At 43.6% G+C, this 24407-nt stretch overlaps 1 long non-coding RNA gene across 2 annotated transcripts in view; it reads right to left on the bottom strand.

Annotated features, from left to right (window-relative positions):
- Window positions 1–6525: 6525 nt before the first annotated feature.
- Window positions 6526–24407, bottom strand: part of LOC140603001 (uncharacterized) — a 39066-nt gene continuing 21184 nt past the window's right edge. For both annotated transcript variants that reach the window (XR_012006027.1, XR_012006026.1), the window contains one exon: window positions 6526–8579. This is a non-coding gene — a long non-coding RNA (uncharacterized lncRNA). The remainder of the gene's footprint in view (window positions 8580–24407) is intronic.

Raw genomic sequence — 24407 nt, forward strand, 5'->3', positions numbered from 1 at the left:
CTCTGTAGTAAGAGCCTGTTTGTAGCAAACTCTCTGTTTTTATTCTTTCTTGAAATGTCTTTATTACACCTTAACTAGTAGATTTTGAGCTGCAGAACCCTAGGATGACAGTTTTTCCTCTAGACATTCACAAAATTCCTCTGTCTCTACTTGCTTTCATTGTTGTTGTTCAGAAGTCAGTCCAATTCAATTGCCATTCTTTTGTAAATAGTCTACTTTTCTCTAGGTGCTTTTAAGATATTCTCTTTCTTTGATGATTTTAAGGTTTAACAGTGATGCTTCTAGCTGTGTATTTCTTTCCCTCCATTGTGATTAGGATGGATTCGAGTCTTAAATATTAAGATTAGTGCTTTTCATCGGTTCTGAAAGATACCTACCACTCTCCCTTCAAATGTTTCCTCTCCCAAAAATGAGTGGGAAATATCAGAAAGGGAGACAGAACATGAGAGACTCCTAACTCTGGGAAACGAACAAGGGATTGTGGAAAGGGAGGTGGGCAGGGGGAGGGGGGTGACTGGGTGACGGGCACTGAGGGGGGCACTTGATGGGATGAGCACTGGGTGTTATGCTATATGTTGGCAAATTGAACTCCAATAAAAAAATTTTTTTAAATGTTTCTCTCCCTTATACATCTCTTCTGAAACTCCAAATATGAGACCACCTCACTCTATCCTTGTGTCTCCTAATCTTTCTTAACTATTTTTCATCTCTTTGTTTCTTTATGCTTCATTCTGGATACTTTCCTCAGATCTAGGCTTCAATGCATCAATTTTTTTTCACTGTGTCTAATCTACTACTAAAATCCATCCATTGATTATTTTGCTCTCTTCATCTAGTACAAGTTTCAAGGCAGACCATTTTCCTTGCTGTTCCCTGCTTGAGGGATTGGCAGCTTTACTTTTAGTTTCCCCTTGCCTATTCAGCCTGTGTTGACTTGTGGGTGGCAGCCATATTTGGGGTCTCTTTTATTCTTCTCACTTCAGGTGGAATCTGGTTTTTCTCCTTTTTCCCATCCATAAGAGACCATTACAATCAAAACTAAACTTACCTAGGGTTTCAGCAGATGTCCTCAGAATGTAAGTGCCTTTGATAATCCACATATTTCTTTGATTTCCTTCCTTCCTAACAGGTCATTAATGAATTTTAGGGTATTTAAAAATTTTATTCTGCAATTGAATGTTTCATCAAGAAGTTAATTCAGAGTATCCTATCTATTGTTCTCACAAAAATAAAAAACTGGTTTGTCTTAGATTGGGATAAGAACAGACTCCAAATTCAGCACACATCTCAGGTTTTGTATGAGCGATTGAAGCAGATGTTGGATATATATGATGTATGGAAAGTCAAGATGCAAATAAATGTATAAAGTACAACCTAACTTATGCAAAAATAAATATTAAAAAAGCTTTAAATATATGTTTGTTTGTATATGAATATAAGCACAGAGAAAGATGTAAAGGGCCACATACAAAATGGTTTGGGTTATTTCAGAATGACTAAAACAGTATGTGAGAAAATAAGGAGAAAATACTATAAAAAGAGAGAAGATATACAAATTGATACAATGTACAACAAACATGTAGAGGTTTAATAAGTCTATGGACTAGGACTGAAAGGTTACATGGACAGATGTCGCAATGGTTAAGATATTACCTTGCCTAACTATAAAGGGGTTGACCAGATGGTCCTGCACATATCCTTTAGTTTCCATTTAGGTAGTTCTGAATCACAATGAATGCACAGCAATCTCTTCTCTTTCCCAGATACAGACCTGAACCACGTCCTCTGCCTTATTCTACACTTACATCCCAGCCTGTTCGTAGTACCCACCTTGACCTACTTGTAACCTTGGTATCCTTTCATCTGTTGACAATTTTGCCTTGCTTCTTAAACCCAAGGTTCGGTATTGATTAACTTCACCGTGGCTCAGGTTGTCCATCTGGATAGAGTGCCTCCAGTACAGGAAGGGGACAACTAGTATGCGAGGAGCGTGTATGTCAGGCTTGAATCACCAGGTGCTCGCTGTGCATTATTTTACTTGTCCTTACAACAACCCTATGAGGAGGGGTCCAGATGCTAAGAGAAAGTGTCCTAGGGAAATCTGATTAGTGAGGGACACCAGGACACTCATCCTGAGGAGGTGATGATGAAGTCACCTCTTGTAGAATGAGTGGGGGTTAAACAGGTAACTACATATTCAAGGAACTGAATCCAGGAAATAAAGCACATAATGACTCAATACTAACCTTTTCATTGTCAAAGGAAACTATATGGATGTATTTTTTAAAAGATCAGATTACACATTTTCCCTTAAAGAGAAACCAATATTTGGAGTCTCATTCAGCTGGAAGCTCCAGCTTCAAAATGGTCCTGTCACTGCTCCCTCTGGAAGGACCCAGGACACATCTTCCCTAAGAGATTGATAGGATCAATTCTATATTTCACGTAATGTTATTTTCTTGGTTGCTTTTAGATTTTTTTGTAATTGTTGTTGTTTAGATGATGAACTTTTGAACAAAATAAGCACTTAGGAAAAAGAACATTTCCTTGGAGTCTTAAGGGATAAGAGAGAAAATTGGGCAGTCATTTGATGATGAGGAGGTACAAAATGGCGAGGTGTTTTGATGGAGATCATTGTAAGAGAAAGGACAAGTGTTAAAGTTCGAAGTGACTACAGCTCAATAATTTACCATCCAGATTTTCTATGCTGTCCTACGTGTAGCCACTAACCACATATGATAATTTAAAATTTAACTAAATAAAATTAAAGATTATATTCCTCAATCTCACTAGCCATATTTCAAGTGCTCAAAAGATATTTGTGGCTAGCAGCCAAGGCATCAGACAGCTCAAATAGAGAACACTCCCATTATCGCAGAAAGTTCCATTGGACTGAGCACAGTAGAGCTCAGAAGGGAGAAGTCCTCCCTTGTGTCCTACCACACATTTACAGGTAACAATGTTCAATTCAGGAAGCCGTTGTCCAAAATCAAATGTCTTACATGGAAATTCTATCCACCTCTGTAAGCACTTATTATTAACCACATTCTAGATGTAAGACACTGAACCAGCCACTGAGGGAAGTAGAGACATTTAACTAATTAGACACACCCACTGCCTTCAGGAAGTTTATAACCTGGTGATATGTGACCTGCTTCAGGGGCTGAAAGAACTCAGGGAACTTTTCCTTGAAAAGCACAATTTCTCCTGAGGCTGGAATGATAAAAGGTAATTTTATATCACATCACAAAATCTCTAATCCTAGCATCAAAGTGAAAGTCTCTGGAACTTTGGGGACAATAGGATAAGATTTGTACCCGGGACAACATAAGTAGGTGTCCCATAGATAATTCGGGCCTAGGATTCTTCTAAAGCTTTCTCCCCTGCCCCATTTTCAGGGTAGTCAGAGTATGTTGGTGAGGCGGCACATGGTCCTATGTGGTTCAAGGTTGTATAAAACTAAATTTTCACCTGCCTCCCAAGAAAGAGGTTTGCCTTGGCCTATTTCCTCTTTTATAAAATGAGCAAGTTGGATGGTAAAATAATTTGCAGTCACAGGAATATCATGATCGAGTGACATTTTTTTATCTGAAAATAAGAGGAGAAAAAAAATAAGGTTTTAGTCATCTGGATTGACATCAGGCCTTCACCTGGGGGCTGTCAGGGGATCGTTGGTCTCTTAAGGCATATAGGAGCTCTGGGGAAGGCGTGAGAGCCCCCAGCATCAGGGTGCCGCAGTCTATGCCTTGAACATGTCGTGACAGGGACAGCACGAGCCCAGGGAGGAGCTATATATTACACAGCTTAGTCCACCAATTCCTCCAAAACGGACAAGCGCTTAAAGAAATTCTGCCAAAGAAAACGCAGGCTGAAGGTAATGCAAAGAATGCATCTAAAGGTAACACACATGATATTTCCTATATTTGCTCAATTTTTACCTAAGAAAAACAGCCATTAAGTCAATTCTGCTACCTCCAACTGGGTATCCTTTGGGATGTTATTTTGCACTTCTGAATCTTTACAATGGGGACAATAATATCTATAATATTATGAGGATTAAACTAGATAATATATGTAAACAAAAAAAAGAAAAACAGCCATTTAGTGTGGTTCAAACTGATGCTCGCAAACAACAAGGAAATGGCCCGGGCTGGGGCCCCTCCAATCAGCCCCATGATAGAGCAGAAACAGTGGGCACCTCATAAGCCTTGGCAGGAAGTGAGCCCCCAAAGGTGAAATTATCAGCATCACTCCCCGTAGGGACAGATACACACTGTCTTGACGGCGCACGCACAGTGTGCGACATCCACGGGAGGGAGGCTGGCAGCTAGGCAGAGAACACGGTGGGGACAGCTGCGTCACCCGGACATCCTCCTCTGACTTCAGCTCTTGGCCTGTGTCATGGTGTAGGTGCTATGTCTGTGTCAGGGCAGCAGGCCCGCTGTGGTGCCTAGACAAACACAAGAGGCAAAGCTTCCTGGGTCACCGGCGAGGCCAGGGCAGGCCTGTGACCGAATGCTTGTGTCGCACCGCCATCTGGTGGCGAGCGGACCAGGACAGGCCTCCAGAGGCTGGGAGGCCGGCGGGGACCTGTGGGCATCCCAGAGCCTGAGGACGAGTCCAAGTCCCTGAGTCCCTACGGGTGTCCCTGCTGCAGTACCTGGAAGTCTGGGGACTTCGGCCAGCACTATGTCAGGGTCCTGCAACATTAATCACCCCCTGTCTCAGGCCCCCTAGCCTCTATCCATAATGCACTGGTGATCCGCAGATGCCTGGTGACCTTCAGAAACACATCCCGGTCCCAGATGTCTATGAATTAGATGTCACCTTCTGTTTTGCTGGCTCACAAGTCCCTTATTTACAGCCCCAAGAAGAGCCACAGGAGCTGAGACAGTCCATCCGCCCCTGTGTCCGCCCTGTTGTGTGCACCTGTACTCGCGTGTGGGAATAAACTGCTAGGCCGGAGCTAGAGTTGCTCAGGCCCAAGGGGGCATGTGGGCACACTGACACTCAGGTCTCTGTCATGTCCCTTGATGTCTCCATGTGGCCAGAAACATTCCATCAGGTCAGCCGACCGCCAACGCGGCTCTAGTCTTATTTCCTTGTTGCTCGTTCTCTGTCCTATAAAAGCTTCCTGTCTGGAAGTTAAACTGTCTGGGGCGCCTGACTGGCTCAGCAGTTGAGCCAGGGATCCTGGGATGGAGCCCCACATCAGGCTGCATGCTCAGTGGGGAGCCTGCTTCTCCCTCTCCCTCTGCCCCCCACCCCCCCCAACATGCTTGCTGACTCTCTCTATATATATCCCAAATAAATACAATCTTTAAAAAAAAAAAAAAAAAAACCTTCCTACCTTCCACCCCATTTTGCAATTCTCTGGACCCTTGGGAATGGAGACTGCCCATTTCATGAAGTGTCAAATGGAATTGGTCTCATCTAAATTGTTTTCTTTAATCATTTTTAAAACATGTTTGCCTCTAACAATTATGTGGTTGTTTATTTTTTTTTTGTTTCATTTTACTTTTTATTTTGAAATAATTGTAGATTCTCAGAACATCTTGTGGGCAGGGCATACAAACAGATCCCAAGCACGCGTCTCAACCTTCCCCTGTGGTAATAGCTTACTTACCCACTTGCAAGGGCAAAATCGGGGAAATCATTACTAATGCAATCTGTACATCTTTGTGGGGGCGGGGGCAGGGAGGGGCATTTTTATTTATTCTCTCATTTTAAATTGCCCGGTTCCTAGTACAGTGCCTGGTAGACAAAGGCCTTTCCTTAGATGTTGTTGAAGGCAGACACAGAGAAAGAGAGGATGGGGTGGCAGGGAGGCAGGGACTCCTGGTAATTGACAAGACAAATCAACCAATAAGTTGAAAGTAGCACATAACTGGATTTTTCTGAGATAACAGGTCAATGTTAAAACTCAGGTTTTCACTCAGTGACAGTCTTGTTTTCGTTACTCAGTATAACATTCAATCTCCAGTTCTCGGGATGTCCATGCAAGTGACCTCCGTGCAAATTATAAAATCCTTTGGGTTTTCAGCTGCTGTCCAGGCAGCTGGTGAGACCCTAATAAGCACCTCTTCTTTGTCTTTCATCATTTTAAGGCCGTCTCTAATAGCGCTGCTGACAGCCAGTTTTACAGGGACAGCAACGCACTTTCTAGATCCTCGTTTTTCCATCTGAAAAATGGCCTGTGCTTCTCAGAAATGATATTCTAGTAATTCTATGGCTTTATGATATCAGAACTTTTTTAAAAAACTACTCTTGTATGACATATAAACGTAATAAATATTTGCTTGTTACAAAATGCCCCCCAAGATGTATTAAGAAAGAAAATTCAAATCACCTATAATCTCATCCATGGATGATACAGAATTAATATTTTGAAGGATTTACTTTATTTCAATTATTTCTACACTTGTTCATACATACATAAATAATCTATATATTATACCTTCTCTAAAATTATTATTATTATTGAAACTTTGCCTAAAATTTTACAGTTGGAAATTATATCTCTTTTTATTTATATTTTTTTACTGGCTAATAAAGTTAAACATCTGTGTGTCTATCAAATAGCACCATATTTATCAAATAACATGGTTGCAAATTCTCTGTTCTTCACCTCATATTAGGCTGTGCTTTCTTATTAATGTGATATTAATGTCGTGATAACATATTTTGGATATAAGTGCTTATTATATTTGTTATTCAATTTTTGTCCTTAATATTTATGACAACTGTCCTCAGTTTTATTAATATTTCTTTCACCTTTTTTTGTTCATAGAAATCCATTCTCTAGGGGTGGCTCAGTCGGATGAGTGTCTGATTCTTGGTTTCAGCTGGGGTCATTATCTCAAGGTCATGAGATCAAGCCCTGCATTAGGCTTGGTGTTCAGTGGGGAGTCTGCTTAAAGAGTCTCTCCCTTTGCCCCTCCCTCCACTCACGCACGTGCCCTTGTGCACACGTGCTCTCTCTCTCTCTCTCTGAAATAAATAAATAAACAAAAAAACAAATAAATCTTTTTTTTAATAAAAGGAAATCCACTCTCTAGAATCACTTAACTATTTATGTACATTTTTCTCTTTCACTTATGATTTTGGATTTTTATATTTAAATGCTAACATCTATGAACTTATTTTGGTATGAAATGAGCTGCTATAGCTTCATTTTTTTCCATCAAATAGCTCCTCTTCTCAAGAATGTAGGAATCTATTTCTTCCTTACCTCTGACATTTTTGAACTAGGCCTACACTGCTGGATTTCCTGGGTCTCCAGCTTGCAAACAGAGATCGTGGGACTTCTCAGCCTCCATAATCACATGAGGCAATCCTTCATCATAATTCTCTTTCTACATGTCTATAGAGATCCTATTCGTCCTTTGTTTTTGGAGAAGTTGAATAATAGAGGAGAGAAGACAAATGAACATTTGCCACAGGGTGTGATTGGTAGTTGCAGGAGAAAGGTGAAAACGAGCTGCCTCTCTCGGAGTTCCGTGAAGTCTGGGAAGTCTTCACAGAAGAGACAGTGCTGGAAGTAGGAATACTGGGCACTCAGTACAGTCCTCTAAGTCCACTCACACCCTCAAAAATGTTGTTAATGAGTAGCCAGGTCTAATCCAGTGTTTCTCAACCTCAGGGCTGTTGCTATTCAGGGCTGGGTACTTCTGTTGTAGGTGCTGTGCTGTGCACTGTAGGGTGTTCCACAGCCTCTACCTACTAGATGCTGGGTGGCACAGACCACCCCTGGTGGAGAACCCTAATCTATTCCTATCTCTTCTCATTCGTTCTGAACACAGAAATGAACATTTGGATAATACAAGAAAGAGTAAGACTCTCAAGCTTCGGTTAGTTATCCATCCTCCCCCAGGTATGGTATAAATAGTACTGTAGTCCTTAAAACAAATAAAAGGCTTCTTCAAGCAACACAGTCTACAAGGAAAACCTGTAACCTCAAGGGACGTCCCACACCCCTTCTGAAAGATTCAAAGAGACAATCATAAGATCAGCTCCTTCACCAGCAACACAGCACAAATAAAAATATTCATGCACAAATATGTATATCCACAGAGGAGGTCCATTTCACTAACATTATTTATAGCCACATGACATTTTAGTACCAGAAGTTCATTGGAAATGGTTTAGATCAGTGGTTCCTAAGCTCTCGGGCTTGCTTGGCAAATGTGCAGATTCGCAGGCCCCACCCTGGCCCCACTTGCTCATTAGGGTCAAGATGGGAGCCCGAGAACCTGTTTCTAGGAAGTGCCTAGGTGGTTCTTTTGATTCGGCAAGTTCCTACAACTCCCATCTGGGGTGGCCCTTCATCTCACAGAGGAGACACGGAGCTCTAGAGAGCTGATTTTCCCATCATCCTCCGGGTGGAAGGTGACAACCCAGGACTCAGACCAGGAGGCTCCTGACTCCTAGTCCAGTGCTCTTCCCCTAACACCAACCTGAGGCTGGTAGGCAGCAAAGCCTTCAGGAAGAAGCTATTCCAGGTTGGGTGAGAGGAGGATTGAGAAATGGAATGGAGCAAATCACCTGTTTTTATGACGTTCTGGCCATCAGCAAACTTCCTGTAAAGGACAAGAGAGAAAACACTTTTTACTTTGTAGGCCATATGATCTCTGTCTTAGGTGGAGGTAGCTCCCAAAGCAACTGTGGGCAATACATATACGGCCCAGGTATTTTGGGCTCCAAAATACCTCGAACTTACCCAGGCCAGGTGCTGTGACTCACCCACCTCTGATTTTAGACTTTGGCTAAAATAAACATCAAGTAAGGCCTTGAAAGGAAAGGGAGGGAGGAGTGATGGGGAGGGGAGGGCAAGCCGAAATCTGGCCTGGGGCCCAAGAGTTGCAAATAAGTTCTGTGCTACTCAGCTAAATGCACCTTAGGAGCTTCCGCCTGATGGAAGGTCAATAACTAAGCAAACTCCATAAAGTGTTACCCTAGTTTGAGTTCTCCAGACAGCAGCCCTGAGGCCAGGACTCAGGTACATTTAGGACAGTGGGAAATACCCTGTGGGAACCAGGAAAGTAAGATCTGGGAGGCCAGTGAGGAAATGCTGGGTGCTTTTCAAGGTCATAGCCACTGGCACTGCCTGGGATCCGGTTAGAGACATCCGGTCTCAGGTCCCGCCTGGAAACTACTTGAGTCAGAATAGGATTTTGAACAAAACCATAAGTGTTCATACGCACAAGGAGGCTTTAAAAGCCCTGTTACTGCGGAACGCGAGTCTTGGATTTACACCCCCAGAGAGCTAGGGTGTTCACACACCAAGTCTTGCTGGCCCTGGCTGAAATCTATGGAGGTGTGTGGATTAGCACCCCTTCCTCCCCCAAGTTCACTCGTCCTCGCCCCCTGCCCTCGATCTCCACACTTCTCGTCTGTTCTGTGTGCCATGGAGCAGCCTTCGGGAAAGCAATGCAGGAAGAGCAGCTGGAAGTTAGGCCTCTGCACCAATGTAGGGAGGCCCAGGGACGTGGGTGGGGCTCCAGCAACCTGCAATTGCTGCTGAGAGACACAACCTAACAAAGTTGGGGGTGTTGCCTTGAGATACAGCCTGTGCTGGTGGGAAGAACCGAGCTCTAGAGTCCTACAGCCCTGGGTTCAAAACCTGACTGTATCCCATATCAAGTTCCCAACAGGAGGGATACCTGGCCCCTCAAAAATTCAGTTTCATCTCTGAATGGGGATATTTAGACCTTCCTTGATTCCTTATAGTCAGGAACATTATAAACACTCAAAAATAATACCTACATTATGGTTTTGTTACTCCTGCCCAGCTATTACCCTCTCGACGCTGAACTCTCACAGCCTGAAGTTCAGGGCTGAGTCATAATGACTAGGGTTGTTGTGCCCAAGATCACAAATCCGAAACCACCCGAGGAGCCGACACCGATGCAAACACACGAGGGTTTATTTACAAGCTCGAGCTTGGGTCCAAGTATACCCCACACAGCAGAGCAGGGACTTGGACCCCGAGGTGGGTTTCAGCTTCGTTTTAAGGGCTGGTCTAGGGGACCTCCAGGAGGGGGGGCGAGAATTTCTCAAGTTCTGTTTACATTTTGATATGGGGCCTTCAAGGGCATTGAGCTCTGTTCTCATTCTAATAGGGGCTTCCTGCCCTTGGCTCGGGCTCTGTTTTTATTCTAATATGGGGCTTTCTAGGACGTTAAGCTGTAAGCTGTTTTCTTCCTGTAACTGAAGTAAGGTAATGTTCAGCTCTTATTCACAGGGGCCTGGGATGGCTGTACTTGTGATAACGCTGAACTTAAAGTGGAATGGCCTTAATTTTCTCGGCCTCCACAGGGTAAGAACCTGGACAACTATATACATTAGTCAGGGATCTCCAGGGAGACAGAACCAAGAGGACACGTAGAGACACAGGGAAAGAGAATTATTAGGAGGGACTGGCTCGTGTGGTTGTGAGGCTTAGAAGTCCCATCAACTGCAGCTGGAGGCCCAGGAAAGATGTCTGTGTAGGTCCTGCCAAAACCTGAAGGCCAAAGAGCCAAGAATGCCAATGGTCTAAGTCTGAGTCTAAAGAACCAAGAGCCGGCAGGACTGTGTTCAAAGGCATGAGAATATGGGTGTCCCAGCTCAAGGAGAGACCAAGTTCACCCCTCTTGTACCTTCATACTCTCCAGTGGACTGGAGACTGGGTGGACTTAGTCTCCAGTGGACTGGGTGATACCCATCCACACTGGTGAGGAAGAGCCCTCATCAGTCTACAGTTTCAAATGCTAATGTCTTCCAGAAACACCCTCACAGAGACACCCAGTAACAATGTGTTACCAACTGGGGGGCACCTCTCAGCCCAGTCAGGTTAATGCATAAAATTAACCATCACACCATCCTCCACAAGGTGAGTTGTGAGTCTTACTTTATCAGAGGCTTCTTCTTTATCTGTTTGGAAAATGGGAGCACTCAAGGCAAAAGGAACAGTAGGCTCAAAAGCCCTATGTTAGTCACTGTCATTTAGTCCTCTAAGACAGAAATCGGGGGGGTGGCATGAGTTACCCTCCCTCCTCACCCACAGTGTTCATTCAACAACAGATATGACTGAGTTTCAACCTAAAATACTTCTCAATTCAGTCACCTCATTTTCAAGCCAACCTTCATTTCTTTAAGTCAGGCCCTACCCCCATCCTGTCTTTCTGCAAATCTCTATTCTTTTTTTTTTTTTTTTTTTTATTGGTGTTCAATTTGCCAACATATAGAATAACACCCAGTGCTCATCCCATCAAGTGCCCCCCTCAGTGCCCCTCACCCAGTCACCCCCACCCCCCGCCCACCTCCCTTTCTACCACCCCTTGTTTGTTTCCCAGAGTTAGGAGTCTCTCATGTTCTGTCTCCCTCTCTGATATTTCCCACTCACATTTTCTCCTTTCCCCTTTATTCCCTTTCACTATTTTTTATATTCCCCAAATGAATGAGACCATATAATGTTTGTCCTTCTCCGATTGACTTATTTCATTCAGCATAATACCCTCCAGTTTCATCCACATCGAAGCAAATGGTGGGTATTTGTCGTTTCTAATGGCTGAGGAATATTCCATTGTATACATAAACCACATCTTCTTTATCCATTCATCTTTCGATGGGCACTGAGGCTCCTTCCACAGTTTGGCTATTATGGACATTGCTGCTAGAAACATCGGGGTGCAGGTGTCCTGGCATTTCACTGCATCTGTATCTTTGGGGTAAATCCCCAGCAGTGCAATTGCTGGGTCATAGGGCAGGTCTATTTTTAACTCTTTGAGGAACCTCCACACAGTTTTCCTGAGTGGCTGCACCAGTTCATATTCCCAACAGTGTAAGAGGGTTCCCTTTTCTCCACATCCTCTCCAAAATTTGTTGTTTCCTGCCTTGTTAATTATCCCCATTCTCACTGGTGTGAGGTGGTATCTCATTGTGGTTTTGATTTGTATTTCCCTGATGGCAAGTGATGTGGAGCATTTTCTCATGTGCTTGTTGGCGTTGTCTATGAAATGGGCAAAAGACACAGATCTCCATTCTTTATCACCTTTGAATCCTTCCTCCCCCAAGGTGATCCATGGGGGGAAAATGCTACCGTGACTTAAGATCCAGAGACCCTGGCCTAAAGCAGGAGTCTTCACACTGCACTTCAAGGGAACTTTTAAGCGTCTGTGGAATGGTGAGGGGCTCCTGCCCTTCTTACTTAAACCAAAGCAGTGCCAGCTCTGTGGATTTTATCTGTTGAGCTCCCTTTTGGTTTAAAAAAAAGTGCTGCCCTGCTTAAAACAAAAATCAAAACAACAGACAGGGGCTTCTGGCTGCCCAGTTGGAGGAGCATGTGACTCTTGATCTCGGGATTGTGAGTTCAAGCCCCATGTTGAGTGTAGAGATTATCTAAAATAAATACAATTTTAAAACAAACAAAGCAGACAAGTAACCACATCCACACTTTTGAAAAATGAAATACAGGGCCCTTGGCGCTCTTGAGCCATGGCCCCCAGCTGCATCTTTGCCTTTCTCCCTATTTCTTTTTCATTCGTATAGTGTTTATCTAGATCCTCTAGGGCTATACTTTTCAAATGTTTTAGTCTCAGGACCTATTAATACTTTTTAAAAATATGGATCCTCCATCTTAGTATCTTCTCACCTCTGAAACAAATTACCACACATATAAGCTCTTAAACAGGGAACATCCTGAAGATGGCGGAAGAGTAGGGTCCCCAAATCACCTGTCTCCACCAAATTACCTAGAAAACCTTCAAATTATCCTGAAAATCTATGAATTCGGCCTGAGAATTAAAGAGAGAACAGCTAGAATGCTACAGTGAGAAGAGTTAGCGCTTCTATCAAGGTAGGAAGACGGGGGAAAGAATTAAAGGAACAAAAGGCGTCCAAGGGGGAGGGGCCCCGCGAGGAGCCGGGCTGAGGCCGGGGCGAGAGTCCCCAGGACAGGAGAGCCCCGTCCCGGAGAAGCAGGAGCTGCACCGACCTTCCCGGGCGGAAAGGGGCTTGCAGGGAGTTGGAGCAGGACCCAGGAGGGCGAGGATGCCCTCGGGCTCCCTGGGACACTAACAGGGACCTGCGCCCCGGGAGAGTGCGCCGAGCTCCCTAAGGGCTGCAGCGCGCACGGGGGGGGGGGGGGACCCGGAGCAGCTCGGGGGGGCTCGGGCGGAGGAAGCGGCTCCGTGCGGAGGGGGCGGCGCGGTTCCAGGAGCAGCTCGGAGGGGCTCGGGGGCGGCTCCGCGGAGGGGGCTGCGCAGCCGGGAGCCCGAATCCAACAGCGCAGGGTCCGGAGCACAGGGCGCCGGGACACAGCCCAGAATCCGGCCTCCCCCCGGGACAGGCAGAGGCAGGGAGGGCCCAGGGCAGCAAGGACGCTCCTGCCCCGAGCTGAGCAGATCAGCAGCCCCGCCCCAGACCCCCCAGGCCCTGCAGACGGAGAGCTCTGGAGCTACTGCGGGGGCTGACTCCAGGGCTCCAGAGCTGGCCCCGCCACTGGGGCTGTTCCTCCTGGGGCCTCACGGGGTAAACAACCCCCACTGAGCCCTGCACCAGGCCGGGGGCAGAGCAGCTCCCCCAACTGCTAACAGTTGTGCTGAAAATCAGCACAACAGGCCCCTCCCCCTGAAGACCAGCTAGACGGACAAGTTCTAGAGGAAGTCAAGGGACTCAAAGTATACAGAATCAGAAGATACTCCCCCGTGGTTCTTTTTTTCTCTTTCTTTCTTTCTTTTTCTTTCTTTCTTTCTTTCTTTTTTTTTGTTGTTGTTTAGTTTTGTTTTGTTTTGCTTTTTGATTTGTTTTCTTCCCCCACCCCCTTTTTTTCCTTTATTTTCTTTCTCTTTTTCTTCTTCTTTTTTTTTTTTTTTGTTTTTCTCTTCCTTTTTTTTCATCTTTCTCTTCTCTTTCCTTCTTTCTCTCCTCTTTTTCTCCTTTTCCCAAGACAACTAGCTTTTGGCCACTCTGCACTGAGCAAAATGACTAGAAGGAAAACCTCACCTCAAAAGAAAGAATCAGAAACAGTCCTCTCTCCCACAGAGTTACAAAATCTGGATTGCAATTCAATGTCAGAAGGCCAATTCAGAAGCACTATTATACAGCTACTGGTGGCTCTAGAAAAAAGCATAAAGGACTCAAGAGACTTCATGACTGCAGAATTTAGAGCTAATCAGGTAAAATTAAAAATCAATTGAATGAGATGCAATCCAAACTAGAAGTCCTAACGACGAGGGTTAACGAGTTGGAAGAACGAGTGAGTGACATAGAAGATAGTTGAAGGCAAAGAGGTAAACTGAGGAAAAAAGAGACAAACAATTAAAAGACCATGAAGATAGATTAAGGGAAATAAACGACAGCCTGAGGAAGAAAAACTTACGTTTAATTGGGGTTCCCGAGGGCGCCGAAAGGGACAGAGGGCCAGAATATGTATTTGAACAAATTCTAGCTGAAAACTTTCCTAATCTGGGAAGGGAAACAGGCATTCAGATCCATGAAATAGAGATCCCCCCTAAAATCAATAAAAACCGTTCAACACCTCGACATTTAATAGTGAAGCTTGCAAATTCCAAAGATAAAGAGAAGATCCTTAAAGCAGCAAGAGACAAGAAATCCCTGACTTTTATGGGGAGGAGTATTAGGGTAACAGCAGACCTCTCCACAGAGACCTGGCAGGCCAAAAAGGGCTGGCAGAATATATTCAGGGTCCTAAATGAGAAGAACATGCAACCAAGAATACTTTATCCAGCAAGGCTCTCATTCAAAATGGAAGGAGAGATAAAGAGCTTCCAAGACAGGTAGCAACTGAAAGAATATGTGACCTCCAAACCAGCTCTGCGAGAAATTTTAAGGAGGACTCTTAAAATTCCCCTTTAAGAAGAAGTTCAGTGGAACAATCCACAAAAACAAGGACTGAATAGATATCATGATGACACTAAACTCATATCTCTCAATAGTAACTCTGAATGTGAATGGGCTTAATGATCCCATCAAAAGGCGCAGGGTTTCAGACTGGATAAAAAAGCAGGACCCATCTATTTGCTGTCTACAAGAGACTCATTTTAGACAGAAGGACACCTACAACCTGAAAATAAAAGGTTGGAGAACCACTTACCATTCGAATGGTCCTCAAAAGAAAGCAGGGGTAGCCATCCTTATATCAGATAAACTAAAATTTACCCCGAAGACTGTAGTGAGAGATGAAGAGGGACACTATATCATACTTAAAGGATCTATCCAACAAGAGGACTTAACAATCCTCAATATATATGCCCCGAATGTGGGAGCTGCCAAATATATAAATCAATTATTAACCAAAGTGAAGAAATACTTAGATAATAATACACTTATACTTGGTGACTTCAATCTAGCTCTTTCTATACTCGATTAGGTCTTCAAAGCACAACATCTCCAAAGAAACGAGAGCTTTAAATGATACACTGGACCAGATGGATTTCACAGATATCTACAGAACTTTACATCCAAACTCAACTGAATACACATTCTTCTCAAGTGCACATGGAACTTTCTCCAGAATAGACCACATACTGGGTCACAAATCGGGTCTGAACCGATACCAAAAGATTGGGATCGTCCCCTGCATATTCTCAGACCATAATGCCTTGAAATTAGAACTAAATCACAAGAAGTTTGGAAGGACCTCAAACACATGGAGGTTAAGGACCATCCTGCTAAAAGATGAAAGGGTCAACCAGGAAATTAAGGAAGAATTAAAAAGATTCATGGAAACTAATGAGAATGAAGATACAACCGTTCAAAATCTTTGGGATGCAGCAAAAGCAGTCCTAAGGGGGAAATACATCGCAATACAAGCATCCATTCAAAAACTGGAAAGAACTCAAATACAAAAGCTAACCTTACACATTAAGGAGCTAGAGAAAAAACAGCAAATAGATTCTACACCCAGGAGAAGAAGAGAGTTAATAAAGATTCGAGCAGAAGTCAACGAAATCGAGACCAGAAGAACTGTGGAACATATCAACAGAACCAGGAGTTGGTTCTTTGAAAGAATTAATAAGATAGATAAACCATTAGCCAGCCTTATTAAAAAGAAGAGAGAGAAGACTCAAATTAATAAAATCATGAATGAGAAAGGAGAGATCACTACCAACACCAAGGAAATACAAACGATTTTAAAAACATATTATGAACAGCTATATGCCAATAAATTAGGCAATCTAGAAGAAATGGACGCATTCCTGGAAAGCCACAAACTACCAAAACTGGAACAGGAAGAAATAGAAAACCTGAACAGGCCAATAACCAGGGAGGAAATGAAGCAGTCATCAAAAACCTCCCAAGACACAAGAGTCCAGGGCCAGATGGCTTCCCAGGGGAATTTTATCAAACATTTAAAGAAGAAACCGTACCTATTCTCCTAAAGCTGTTTGGAAAGATAGAAAGAGATGGAGTACTTCCAAATTCGTTCTATGAGGCCAGCATCACCTTAATTCCAAAACCAGACAAAGACCCCACCAAAAAGGAGAATTACAGACCAATATCCCTGATGAACATGGATGCAAAAATTCTCAACAAGATACTGGCCAATAGGATCCAACAATACATTAAGAAAATTATTCACCATGACCAAGTAAGATTTTTCCCCGGGACACAAGGCTGGTTCAACACTCGTAAAACAATCAATGTGATTCATCATATCAGCAAGAGAAAAACCAAGAACCATATGATCCTCTCATTAGATGCAGAGAAAGCATTTGACAAAATACAGCATCCATTTCTGATCAAAACTCTTCAGAGTGTAGGGATAGAGGGAACATTCCTCAACATCTTAAAAGCCATCTACAAAAAGCCCACAGCAAATATCATTCTCAATGGGGAAGCACTGGGAGCCTTTCCCCTAAGATCAGGAGCAAGACAGGGATGTCCACTCTCACCACTGCTATTCAACATAGTACTGGAAGTCCTAGCCTCAGCAATCAGACAACAAAAAGACATTAAAGTCATTCAAATTGGCAAAGAAGAAGTCAAACTCTCCCTCTTCGCCGATGACATGATACTCTACATAGAAAACCCAAAAGACTCCACCTTAAGATTGCTAGAACTCATACAGCAATTCGGTAGCATGGCAGGATACAAAATCAATGTCCAGAAATCAGTGGCATTTCTATACACTAACAATGAGACTGAAGAAAGAGAAATTAAGGAGTCAATCCCATTTACAATTGCACCCAAAAGCATAAGATACCTAGGAAGAAACCTACCCAAAGAGGTAAAGGATCTATACCCTAAAAACTACAGAACACTTCTGAAAGAAATTGAGGAAGACACAAAGAGATGGAAAAATATTCCATGCTCATGGATTGGCAGAATTAATATTGTGAAAATGTCAATGTTACCCAGGGCAATGTACACGTTTAATGCAATCCCTATCAAAATACCATGGACTTTCTTCAGAGAGTTAGAACAAATTATTTTAAGATTTGTGTGGAATCAGAAAAGACCCCGAATAGCCAGGGGAATTTTAAAAAAGAAAACCATATCTGGGGGCATCACAATGCCAGATTTCAGGTTGTACTACAAAGCTGTGGTCATCAAGACAGTGTGGTACTGGCACAAAAACAGACACATAGATCAATGGAACAGAATAGAGAACCCAGAAGTGGACCCTGAACTCTATGGTCAACTAATATTCGATAAAGGAGGAAAGACTATCCATTGGAAGAAAGACAGTCTCTTCAATAAATGGTGCTGGGAAAATTGGACATCCACATGCAGAAGAATGAAACTAGACCACTCTCTTGCACCATACACAAAGATAAACTCAAAATGGATGAAAGATCTAAATGTGAGACAAGATTCCATCAAAATCCTAGAGAAGAACACAGGCAACACCCTTTTTGAACTCGGCCACAGTAACTTCTTGCAAGATACATCCACGAAGGCAAAAGAAACAAAAGCAAAAATGAACTATTGGGACTTCATCAAGATAAGAAGCTTTTGCACAGCAAAGGATACAGTCAACAAAACTAAAAGACAACCTACAGAATGGGAGAAGATATTTGCAAATGACGTATCAGATAAAGGGCTAGTTTCCAAGATCTATAAAGAACTTATTAAACTCAACACCAAAGAAACAAACAATCCAATCATGAAATGGGCAAAAGACATGAAGAGAAATCTCACAGAGGAAGACATAGACATGGCCAACATGCATATGAGAAAATGCTCTGCATCACTTGCCATCAGGGAAATACAAATCAAAACCACAATGAGATACCACTTCATACCAGTGAGAATGGGGCAAATTAACAAGGCAGGAAACAACAAATGTTGGAGAGGATGCGGAGAAAAGGGAACCCTCTTACACTGTTGGTGGGAATGTGAACTGGTGCAGCCACTCTGGAAAACTGTGTGGAGGTTCCTCAAAGAGTTAAAAATAGACCTGCCCTACGACCCAGCAATTGCACTGTTGGGGATTTACCCCAAAGATACAGATGCAATGAAACACCGGGACACCTGCACCCCAATGTTTATAGCAGCAATGGCCACAATAGCCAATTGTGGAAGGAGCCTCGGTGTCCATCGAAAGATGAATGGATAAAGAAGATGTGGTTTATGTATACAATGGAATATTACTCAGCCATTAGAAACGACAAATACCCACCATTTGCTTCAATGTGGATGGAACTGGAGGGTATTATGCTGAGTGAAGTAAGTCAGTCGGAGAAGGACAAACATTATATGTTCTCATTCATGTGGGGAATATAAATAATAGTGAAAGGGAATATAAGGGAAGGGAGAAGAAATGTGTGGGAAATATCAGAAAGGGAGACATAACGTAAAGACTGCTAACTCTGGGAAATGAACTAGAGGTGGTAGAAGGGGAGGAGGGCGGGGGGTGGGAGTGATTGGGTGGCGGGCACTGGGGGTTATTCTGTACATTGGTAAATTGAACACCAATAAAAAATAAATAAATAAATAAATAAAATAAAATGAAGAATATAATTAAGTAAAAAAAAAATAAACTCTTAAACACCACAGATTTGTTATCTTATGGTTTTCACCATCAGAAGTCCAAAATGAGTCAATGGACTGTATTCCTTCTAGAAATTCTAAAGTAAACAATTATTGTATATTCTACTGTAGGAGATCTCTGAGTCAAGCTTTACAGAAATGATTTATTATACTAAAAGTTTCTTTTCATGAAATTGTATATATGTCATTTTAATTTTCACCTTCTCAGTCTATCCAGGTGTCTCACACATTAAACTCAATTGCTGATGCCAAGGTATGTGTTCTGGGCAGAGCTGTTACATTCTCTTCCTTTCTCACTCCAGCAGTTGGATTAATCAAAACCTTACACCTCAGAGCTGTTGCTAAAGTCATTTGATTCTCTGGTGGTTGCAATCTGGAAATGGTCTCTGTTTAGCGAGCATTTCCTGCAAACCTGGCATTGTGTAAGCACATCCCCTGCTTCCGCGCCTTTGGTCTTCACAACAACACTTCCCCAAAGGAACTATCACGATCCTCACTGTACCAGTGCAGGGAGGACATTAAGAGAAGTCTCATAACTTCCCAGCCCATTCAGTGGGGACGCGGGTTTGACTGACTCTAGAGAATAGAAAGCGTCCACCACAACATAGCTGATGGTCTCTGGCAGCGTGACTCAGCCCTGCCACACTTGGTATCAACACGACTTTACTATTTCAGAAATTTCTAGTCCTGGAAGATGAAGATCCAAACAACTCAGTTGTTTGTTCCAGGAACTTTCTGAAAATCCATTTATCCGAACAATAGACTACTTAACAAGAGATAGGCCCTTTCTCAGAATTCCCAGCCAGGGTCATCAAAACACTGCTTACTCCCCAAAGCTCACTTCTGAACCTCACCCTGCTGTGTGCACCCATCCTACACCACTGAATCTCCAGGTGCACCCACGTGCACCCTGCTCTGAAAGACCCACATGTCAGACCTCCAAACACCTTAAATCTCTTGCCTTGAGGCAGCGCCTCCTGTCTCTGATGTTATTAAGACTGTCAACCGAGCGGTGTCCTTTACTACAACAAGCAATACACATGGATTTGCTTGATCAATGGATTTTCCCACCATCTCTTCTAAGACTTAGCAGGCTAATTCAACTTCTCCTGCATCGGCTGTGTGCTCCTGATCAGCATTCATGTTCTTTCCAGTCGCAGAGCACTGCCCTGTGTCCAACAGAGGATTGACTTGCCGATGGGCACATCTCTGGGGCCGCAGCCTCAAGTCTATCTGGCTCTGGTCCAGTCCCAGGAGTGTGTCCCAGAGTTCTCTGGTTCCCTTGTCAGTTCCCATAGTTGCTAGAGCCAATTACAATCCATCCTAGAAAGCTCTAGAATTGCCTTGGAGGGAGGTCCCAGTTGTACTAGGCACGTGCTTGACAGTGAAGAGCTATCACAGAAGTTCCCAGAGTCCATGTCATAGCAAATAACCACAAAACCTCGTTGTCATATAACAATGGGCATTTGCTGCTGACACATTTGAGCTCAGCTGGGATTTGGCTTGGGGGTTCCGCTATCTTGTCTCGGCTCATTTGAGCATCTGATAGTCCAGCCTCCTGTCAGCTGATGTAGACTGGTTGCGGCTAAGGCTATTGGGATAACTTAGCTCTGCTCCACTTGTCCCTCATTCTTCAGCAGGCTGTGCCTGGCACATTCTCAGGGCTGTGGCAGTGGATCAGAAGATCAAATCTCATTACTTGAGACAATTTCAAGTCTCTGCTGGCATCACATTTGCAAGAGCCAAACCTATGCCAGAGCTCAAGGTCAAGCAGGGAGGGTTCTACAAAGTTGCATTACAAAAGTCATGGATAAAAGAAGAGGTAAAGAACGGGGACCAAGTGACAGTCTCTCCTCCAGACTGCTACCTTATAACACATGCTCCTTGAAGGATCTACAGCCAGCTTCCCTGTGTAATGGGCCTGTTTCTTTTGTGTCTCTGTGACCCTTTCCTTCTCTTTCCTTCGATTAAGAATATTATAATTTTTCTTCCTGATAGGGTAGCCAGCTTTAGCGAATAAAAGTACAGGACTCCCAGTTACACCCAATTAAATTTAAATTTCAGATAAACAGCAAATCATTTTTTAAGATTTTATTTATTTATTTATGAGAGAGAGAGAGAGAGAGTGCTTGTGAGCAGGAGGGAGAGGGAAAGAGAATCTCAGGCAGACTTCCTGCTGAGCACAGACCCTGACATGGGGCTCGACACAGTGCTCTATCTCATGACCCTAAGATCATGACCTGAGCTGAAACCAAAAGTCAGATCCTTAACCGACTGTGCCACCCAGGCACCCCCATATCTTTTTTTCCTATGCTGTACTGGGGACATACTTATACTAAAAAACTGGCTTTCATTCTTTCATATTTCCATTTCCACCCCAAGATTTATGACCAGTCTCAATCCACAGATCTTGCTATAGGTATAAGATATACTTTTATTTTCCTCTCACATTATGATTTCTCTCTAGCAATATCTAAAACAATTTAAATTTTTTTCTAAGGTCATTGATATGCAGACATCACATTTATAAAGGGATTTTTAAAGTAGTCTATGTCAACCCCATTATTTAACAGATTAAGGTGCTAGGATCTAAATGGCTGAGAAGACCAATCCAAGGTTCATAGTGTTTTAGGGACCGAACTGAATCTAAGGTTCAGATTTTCTGAAACCTAATCATTATAATTTCCACTATCTCTCCAATAATCTGAGCTCCTGCATCTAGAAAAGAGTCATTTGAGGCTTTCTATAACTTTGAGTTGAGAGAAACAGAGAAACCTCTCTTTCCACATAACACCAAGGGCATGCTGCACCCGGAGGAGGCCAGGCAGCCACCAAGCAACCTACTTACTTGGAGGCTTGGTGTTTCCTCAAGACAGGTGCGTGACCCAGGAGAACCTTTGTGTGAAATGTCCAGGAGACCCAAGCACTCCAATTCCTACTCCACATCCATGCTCAGTAGAGGCCCCTGAGTTGAGTAGGGCTGGCCAGGCGGCCTGCTCAGCCCCACTTAGGGAGATTCCCTTTTGTCCACAGCAATCACCCCAGCTGAGAGGCTCTTTTGAGCCACACAACAAAAAGACAGTAAAAGAGGCAGCTTTCGAGATCTACTCTGTGGGTGAGACCACTCTTCCCAGCTCACAGGGAGGCTGTCAGCTGTCCACGGAGGGAAGGCCCAGTGCCCTCTGCCTAGCACACCCACCGCCCACTCCCCTGATCAAGCCCCAGACCACATTCCTCCGCGGAGCAGCTGCACTTGTGTCTCAATGCGTCCCATTGTCCTGTTGATTTAATGAGGCCTCTAAGGCACTGTGCTCGCAAAGGGCAGTCACCAGAATGCCACAGCACCAGACACCTGGCCACCTCACGGCCTGCAGTCCAAGAAGCTCACCCCGGTACAGGAATTAAAATAATTAAAAATAAAAGACAATCACAGTGAAACCCACACTCTTATCTGGTGGATTTTATTAATCCTCCTCTAACATGAGCAAGTTCTTATGGCAAAGCCGTTTAGAGATACCCTTTGGAGGCATGAACAAGTCCCAAGTCCACACTTGCTTGATGGGACAAGTCATTGACCCACTTGAAGCTCCAAGTTCCTCAGCTAGAAGATGGATATAAAAAATCCATTTTATGTAAAAAATCGTACCTTCCCCAGAGGGCTACAGGGAGGCTGAGTGGGATGAGGCATGAACAGCACCCCACCCAACATCGGGCACCTTGTAAGAACCCAGGGAATACTAGGTATTACTTATCTCACCAAATATATGTGATACTAAAAAACAATAGCTGAAAGCAAGTGTTTGCATATATATATATATACACACATATGTCTACCTTCGTTCCCTCCTCTTTATCAGGGCCAATCCATTTCTCTAATCAGAGAAAATGAGTTACTCTTTGAAAAGTGGTTATAAGCACTGATTGGCACAGTAACAGCTGTATAATGGTCACTACTGCTGATAGTACTGTCGTTGTTATGATGGTTACTGAATGAGAGACTGCAGAGCTTTTGGAATCAGATCTCAGTTGACTTGATCCAGGGATGTGCTCCTGGCTTTCCTGCTCCGCTATTCTGGGAGGAAAAGGAAGACAAAATCTCATAAAGGATAGGGCTGAAATGTGATTAGAATTAGGTTAGAATAGGGATCAATAAATGAGGCCCCACAGGGCAAAACCAAGCCCACTGTCTGCTTTGGTGAATAAAGTTTTATCTGAAACACAATAAACTCCATTCAGTTTACACATTGTCTGTGGTGGCTTTTGCATCACAGTGGCGGAGGGTACTAGCTGCCCAACAGGACTTAGGACCTACAAAACCTAAAATATTTATTCCCTGGCCCTTTACAGAGAAAGTTTGCTGGCGCTCCTGGCTGGCTTAATAGGTGCAGCATGCAACTCTTCATCTCGGGGTTGTGAGTTCAAGTTCTACACTGGGTGTAGAGGTCATTTAAAAACAAAATCTTAAAAAGAAAATACTTTGCTGACCCCCGGGCCAGAAAGAAGACAATGCGCCTAGAAGAGCCTCTGGCACATAGTAGGTCATCAGTAAACATGTATCGAAAAAAATGAACTGAATGTATGAATAGTTAGGAAGCAGCTGATTTATTGTTGGCCCCAACCTCTCAAAGGTCTTCATGAAGTCACAACCACTCCATATTGATGTGTCAGCTCTATTATTGTCCTGGGGAATGGCTTGTGCCATTGTTGGGAATGAATAGGACATAAATATCACTTGTAAATCAGACACAACAGTCCTGGGTTCCTGCCAGTTGGCTCCAAGCATCCCATCCTCTGTCCTATTCAAGCAGGAGAAGGAGAGAGGAAGCTGGTGACGGTGGAAGATACATTAAGTTTACATTGAGATAATATAAAGAACAGAGAATAAAAGGGGCAGACTCCAAAATGGTGCATTTGCCTCTCACCGTAGCAAAGGAAAAGAATGCATTTGATTCCCAGTCTTGTGATAAGAAGCAATAGACCTCAGGCGCCCAGGGGGCTCAGTCAGTGAAGCACCCGCCTTCGGTTCAGGTCATGATCCCGGGGTCCTGGGGTTGAGTTCCACCTTAGGCTCCCTGCTCCACAGGGAGTCTGCTTCTCCTTGTATCCCTCCCCCTACTCATGCTCTCTCAGTCTCATACTCACTCTCTCTCAAATAAATAAACCTTTAAAAAGAAAGAAAAACAGATCTCAACCCTCAGAGAGATCAACAAGCACAGTCATTTTCACAACAAAAACTAAATAAAACTTGAGGTTAGATATGGCTGGGGCTTTGGTTGGCTTATATGAACACAATCATTTGCTAAAACTTCCATCAAAATTCCTAGCATAAATGTGAATGCCTGCCTTTCCCCAAGAGGGCACAGGCTCTGTGAAGGCCCAGGCTCATCCTCGATCTGCCTTTGCCCACA

Source organism: Canis lupus, chromosome 13, assembly GCF_048164855.1.
Source record: "Canis lupus baileyi chromosome 13, mCanLup2.hap1, whole genome shotgun sequence".
NCBI lineage: Eukaryota > Metazoa > Chordata > Mammalia > Carnivora > Canidae > Canis > Canis lupus.